Below are 7,077 nucleotides of genomic sequence, written 5' to 3' on the forward strand. Positions count from 1 at the left end.
GGACCAACAGCACCACAAATTAACGTAATTAAATGACCAAAAAGAAATTATTCAAAGTCCAAAATATATTTACAAAAAGTCATTTAATCAAGGTCTCTAACAAAACAAAAAAAAGAAAGAAAAATCATAATGTGCCCGAAGCACATAACATCAGGATAGAAGATCAGCTGAGTTCCAGCTTCTTCCTCTACCACAAGTTGATTCTGTCAGACTGTGAGGTGTGTGTGTGTGTGTGTGTGTGTGTGTGGGTGTGTGTAGGTGTGTTTGTGTGTGTGTGTGTGTAGGTGTGTGCGTGTGTGACTGTTGCTGAGCCAGGTGTCCACCTGAGGGCAGAGCTGAGCCTGGAGCTGCAGGTCATGTCTGGAGCGCGGTCTCCACCATGACCTGGCACACCTGCTGATCATTAAACCTCATTAATGACAGGAGAGGGGAGCTGGCCACCGCTCCATCATCGCCTGAGTCTTATGTTCTGCAGCACCACTTGTTGTCACGTCGTGATTTTGCCTCATGCTCTTTTGCTAGTGGCTGCTGGTCTGTGGGGATTAATGTAAAAGTTATTTATGCGTACATTTTTTGCTTTTGCCTCATGTTGCAAAAGTAATGCATGACAATGCTATACTTTTGCATTACCTCACAATGTTTTGCATTTCCCTGCAATAATGTATTTACTAGTAAGTTTATGCAGCGTCTAGCATACTTAGTATTTCTGCTACAGTATAAGTCGTTGTGAGTCCTTCACATGTATGTTAATATCTAGTTTGTAACACAGATGAAGTTTTACATCTTTTTCTTTAGGATTGCATAACAAACATCCACAATGCAGCAGCGAATCAGAGTGGATGAGAATGGACGGGCTGTTCATCCATTCTCTGAGACACAAACTAGACCAAACAAACTTTTGCCTTCTCCAGCAGAGCAGAGACCGTTTGTCTTTGTAATGTTTTGTTTGGCTTCTCAGCCCAGGAAAGGAAGCAAATAAGTCATGCAAGTTTTAGTCACACTTAAAGTTTTATTTATGTAATAGAATTGATTATTTCTATAATTCTGTCATATATAAAAGCTTGGACGTGAAAGAGTTTGTAGTTTGTTTTTACCATGTCTGTACGTAGGAGGTGTTCATCATAGAACCAACACCTGTGTTCTGTTTTCAGCATTTACAGGGTAGAAGGCTTGACCAAACTCCCACACTCATCTTTTATTGGTAAACAGCAGTCATTCATTTGAAACAAATTTTCTGACTGGATGTGTTGGGTAAACACAACAGCAGAGTGACCAAAATCACAGGAGAATTTAAAACTTAGTGAAGAGAAAGAAGACAATGAATGTAGTCACAGAAACAAAGTGATTGGGTAACTATCACTTTGTTGATAGTAAGAGAAACTATCAGGCTGAAACACAAATGTTCATAAAACCTCCAAAAACATATGTCTAAGAAACTTAACTATAAAAGTTGAAAGCCGCTGATGTATCCATCAAAAGCTTTTGTTGTGTTGTGTCGACGTGTTGCTGACTGCAATGAAGTGGGCCAGAGACTTAGACTAAAATTCTGACCATAATGAAGGACCTGTTGGCACACCAGGACACCTTGACCACGTACTTTAGTTGTACTGCTCTTCATTTTAATGTCTTAAATAAACTAGGCTGATGTGTTTTTTGAGTGCATGTAAAAGTATAATTGTCCAACCTTATATCTTCTCAGTTTAAATTACAGTCACTTTTAAAAACCATCACATAAATAGATATGTTTGAGAAGTGGGAATTGGTGGTATATTTTAATTTGGTCTATTTCAACACAGAATTGTAGAGAAGCTGCATAATATGGTACAAGTAGTTTTAGATGCAGCTGCCCAAAGTTGAATTTCTGACTTTGAATAATGACCACTAGAACCACAAAATCTGGGAAATAAAAGAATTACTCCTTCATGTCTGAATGCCATGCACTGAACAGCAGTCTAACATTACAGACTGGATTTCCTTCTTTGCTTCTTACATTATTTTTTTATTGTGTCACCACTTTAAACCCCAGGCTTTGTGTATTTATCAAATCAGAAATTGTTTGTAAATTGATGAATAATTCGCAGCAGGGTGGATGATAGTCTGCAACAAACACAGCGGGATCTCAGAATTTATGTTTGAGCAATGAAATATATATTATTCATACAGGATCTGCACACTTTACACTTTTTGAAGCCTTAAGGCTTCAGCGTTGGCACAAGTTATGTGGAGCAGCACTGTTGAATTACTGTTACTGTTGATGTATTTCCCTTGTATGTGAAAATGTCTATCAGGAGATACAGTCCTTCCTTTTCAAGTTAACAACTTAAGCTTTTCATTTGCACCTACATGGAGTCATCCTATAAACACTGATGGCTGTATGACTAACTCCAAGACGTTCACCACCACTCACCATAAGCACAAGAAAACACAGTTCCAATTTCCTCAAAACAACATAAATAATGATTCTGATGTATGAAGTAGCAAACTGAGACTGGAACCTTTTCAGTAAAGTATGTAGCTTAACCAGGATTAAAACTAATAATGTGGAGAAGTGACTCCACTCCTAACTTACCCAGGATGATCCAGTTCCTTAAGCTACATCCAAGACAGAACCACCTTACAGTAGAAAGCATCCATGAACCATACTTCATGACCTCAGACCGGATAATCCACAGCTTTATCTTTATCTCTCTTATCACCACATCTGCCTGGAGCCACTATTGAGAACCATGATCAATACTAGTTTTCGGTTCCCCCTTAAAATTTTATTTTATTTTTGTATTTCAGTTTTTCAACTCTATCACACTATCAGTGGTTAAAAGTGGCGTTTTATGTTGAATTCAGAGAAGCTACTATTAATAATAAATACAATGAGCTACTTAAATTGTTTTTTTTGTTTATTTGTTATTGCAAACAGTGCTTAGTTTTTAGAATTTGCTAAGACACTTAAATTGCAGTGTGTCTGCGCACATCTGGTGTAATGTTAGTGAAAAACATTTGAATTTCACAATGATTGTTGATTAATTCAACTAAATGTATTGTTATGATGCCATATCACAACAAGTGTAATTTCAAGTCAATTTAAAGCACAAATCCAGTAAGTACAGAAACATAAACTCATATCCACAACAATCAAAAAAAAAAAAAACTAGAAACAGATTCAGTTCCATTCATTCCAGTTTGATCTCAGTTCTTTAAAAGTGTAGTAAAATTTAGTAAACCAGTTTAGTAGAAAGTTATTTATCAAAGACCAAATAGATTTTGAATTGACCTTATAGCAATTCTTCTTATTATTATTTTTTAAGGTATGTACAATGCTGGCTCCATGACAACCACTGGTATTTTGCAGCTTTTTTGTCGTAGAGCAACTGTTATTAATATGTGATGGTTGGATCCTTGGTAAACCACAAGGCAGTTAATGAAAGAAATTGATCTTTATAAGAAACAGTTTTGAGTAATCTTTTCAAAATGTAATTAAGGCTGACTGATTTAAGTGACATGCTGGTGTCACTTAAATCCCACCATGATTTTTGTAAAGTATATTATAACAATTTTTGTAAAGTATATTATAACAAGTATATATACTGTTATATATTATAAGTATATATAACAAGTCTGTAACGAAACACTCACACGTAGAAAAAGAGACATTTATTTTTTTCTATTTTTTTTGTCACAACATATGTTCCACTGCAACACTTTGGAATACATTACCAAACAGGCCTTATTTAATCATCTGCAACACTGTCACCTGTTTATGCTGTCGGTCGCATCACTGCATTGTTACTTAGGCTAATGATACAGTGATGACAGTTTTTCTCCTGTGAATAGAAGATTTCCTGGAATACTTGTACATCTACAATATTTTTACGTAAATTGTGAAATACATTTATAGATTAACCATGGATTACAAATTCATAAGCACAAAGATAGTTTGCTAATGGGATAATATAAACATAAGGCAAGTAATTGACTCTGTTAGACTGGTCATGTAATCAAGAGGAAGGTCTAAATGTTTTAGACACTGAAATTCAAACACTAACATGTTTAATATTCACTTTCAGTGCAGAAGAAAAGGAACCTAAGTAATGAACAGAAGCCGCCTGTTTTTTTTTTTGCACTAACTTGATAGAAGAAAAAATGCTTGCAAGTCTTGTCACCTTTTGCGGCACCATTTTTACTTTGTCGTTCATCAACATATGTCTAAGGAAACGAAACATGAAAGCTGACAGCTTGTGCACTGCAGCTCAGCTGCGGGCATAGGCGCTCGTCAATATTTACATGAAACTCACGGGGGAAACAGCTATCATGGAGGAGCTGGTGTCATTGTCACCCTGATATTCACAGTAATGAGTGTCTGTATTTGCATGCCCCTGGGTTAGAAATGCAAATTGTGTTGTGGGTAAACTTCAGAAGTTCAGCTTTTCTTGCTTATAAGAAAAACTACAAAGTATCTCAAGCAAACACCATGGAATTGATCATGAAAGAAACATTTGATAAACATTTTGGGTCAAAATTTTTCCCATAATGGTTTTTGTAATCCTTTCCTGCCATCAATCCCCCTAACATTTACATATATACAGATCAGGGGTTACATACAAGACAGTGTAATAAAGGATGATTTTCCCCTTTCTCACATGGTTGTGAATTGCAGCAACATGTTAGTTAGATACCCATTGATCATCACAGAGAACAGGGCCTTTAGTAGAGGGATGCTGTCACAATATGGTAGGGAAGCCAGGCAATTGCCAAGGTACGGCGATTAAGAGATCCCCATAGGACTAGCTGTAAATAATAACTGCAATAATGGACAATGTTAGAGTGAAACTTGGTGAAAGAAACAGTGAAGCCCATTGAGCAGCACAATTTGATTCCCTGAAAAGGGAACCTGCATTACCCCATTAAGTGAAAGGGGCCCTGTGACTGTCTGAAAAGTGCCCACAGAAGTTAGTGGTAAACTTAAAACAATGAACCACACAAACCCTTCTGAATTTTCAAAAAGACAACAAACTAAGGAAGAAAACTGAAAAATAAAACTGAAAATGGAGACTATTACTCTCAGCTGCTTACTGCTTACTCTCTGCCTTAGCATCATGACTTGATAAAAGCCTGAATTTGTTAGCTTATGTGCTAATCTTGTTAAAACAACAGCATGACACTGACATCTTTTAAAGCAGAGCAGCACTTTGTTAGTACTTTTTGTTTTTCCCGATTTACTGAACTTATTCAGTAAATTGTCTACATCAAATGAGGCTTCAGTCTACACTGTTGTGTCCTTGAACAAGACTCTTCACTAGCCTTGCATGTAGTAATGTCCCCAGGTGATGGAGCTTCTTATATCTCAAGTCTTGATATTCTGGACTAATTTGAAAAAAACAGACGAAGGCCTTCAAACCATCCTGCCTTCAGATATTTTGAAATGTTACTGTGCTTTGTCAGTCATTAGTTATGGGATTTATTTTTTCTCTTTTTAATTATTTTACCATTTTTTATGTTGTCTTTGTGAAGCTGCTGTGATTGTGATTTTTTATGTGAAAGGTGGTGCTATAAAGATAAAATACCTACTTTAGAGTTTTAGAAATAAATGTCTAATGTCAGATGTACCTGTAGAGCACACCATACAGTCTGTGTCTTCTTAAATAAAACACGATTTATAGACTAGAAAATAAATCATATACACATACATTGTTCTGCTTTCCACTCTGCTCATCTCATCCCTTGGGTGTCATCTGTCTTTGAGGTGTTACCAGGTGCTTTTTGTCTATAGATTTTTAATTAAAGTATTTTCATTTTTATCTCTCTATAATTAGCTTTAGAATCTATGTGTTTACTTAACTTACTTTGTAACTGGTAATGTCATACAATAATTTAAAGAAAAACAGCTGCATCTGTCCACTTGACATTTAGTGGCTCTACAGCATGAAAAAAATCTACATTGTTTTATCTCCAGCAGCCAATTAAAATCCTCATTAGGAAAGAAACTGACATTTTACCTTGTTGCTCTTATTAAACCTGACACGATTTTAGCTTTGTTTGGAGATAACTTTTTTTTTTTTGCTGCATGATCCACATGTAGATTAAGATTCTTAATCTAAACCGATTATCAGTTAAGATAAGAAGCAGTTGAAGAAGCAGTTTCCATTGTGAGCGGAGGAGGGCACTCTCACATCACAAAATCGTAAATCTGTATTTGTAGGTTTTCTGCTTCAGTTGAAACAAAATGCATTTGACACAAATGCACTCACACTGCTGCTGCAGCCACACCAAATGGATGTAGCCAAACACACCAGCCTCACACAGGTGAGAGTCCATAAGTGCTTTAAAGAGAAACCAGCACATTATGTGTTCTTGTATGAGCATAAATGTTCTATTCATCGTGTCTGTAAGTGTGCAGATGAACAAACAAGAATATCCACAAACCTGCAGCAGAAGGCAGCTACAGCTGAAGTGACCTTGATAAAAACCTGCATATCAACTCCTGCGTTAGAGGATATATTTTGCAGTGATATGAGTTTATACCCACAATTAAAATAATGTGTATGAATATACAATAAATTTGTCTAAACAATAATAAACTGCATGACTAAGAGGTTTATTTAAGCATACGGTGATGATCTATTTTATTGTTTGACAGTGGTTTTATCTTATTTTTTTGCAGTAATCAGCAGAAAATGCAAGAAACAGAATAAAAAGGCAATAAAAGCTTTCAGAAGTTGAAGTATATTACAAAATCTTGGAATTATTATTTTGGGAGTAACTTTGAAATGTCAGTAAGCTTTCACCTGAGTTATATTTTACTAGCTACTAATTTATGTTTATCTAACTTTAACAGAGAATAATACAAACAATAAAACAAGTAAAGATAAAAAGATCTAAAAGATTAAAATAAAAAAGACAAAACCATGTAAGTCTTTATCGGACCTCATATTCAAATTACTGAAGCCTGTTATTCCAGTCACTTCCATTGCCACCTGATGCACCACCTCTCCACTGGTTCCATTGGCCCCAGTGGGCCTGCTGCTGGGGAGATGTTTTAACTACACTCATGGACAAATTGCTGGTAGCCTTCTGTTAATGACC

The 7,077-nt window shown here is 35.9% G+C and overlaps 1 long non-coding RNA gene across 1 annotated transcript in view; it reads right to left on the bottom strand.

Moving 5' to 3' along the window:
- Positions 1-5,997: 5,997 nt before the first annotated feature.
- LOC107837921 (uncharacterized) overlaps positions 5,998-7,077 on the bottom strand; it is a 17,721-nt gene continuing 16,641 nt past the window's right edge. Inside the window, exon 3 of the long non-coding RNA XR_001663972.1 lies at positions 5,998-6,009. This is a non-coding gene — a long non-coding RNA (uncharacterized LOC107837921). The remainder of the gene's footprint in view (positions 6,010-7,077) is intronic.

Source organism: Poecilia formosa, unplaced genomic scaffold (assembly GCF_000485575.1).
Source record: "Poecilia formosa unplaced genomic scaffold, Poecilia_formosa-5.1.2 Scaffold189, whole genome shotgun sequence".
NCBI lineage: Eukaryota > Metazoa > Chordata > Actinopteri > Cyprinodontiformes > Poeciliidae > Poecilia > Poecilia formosa.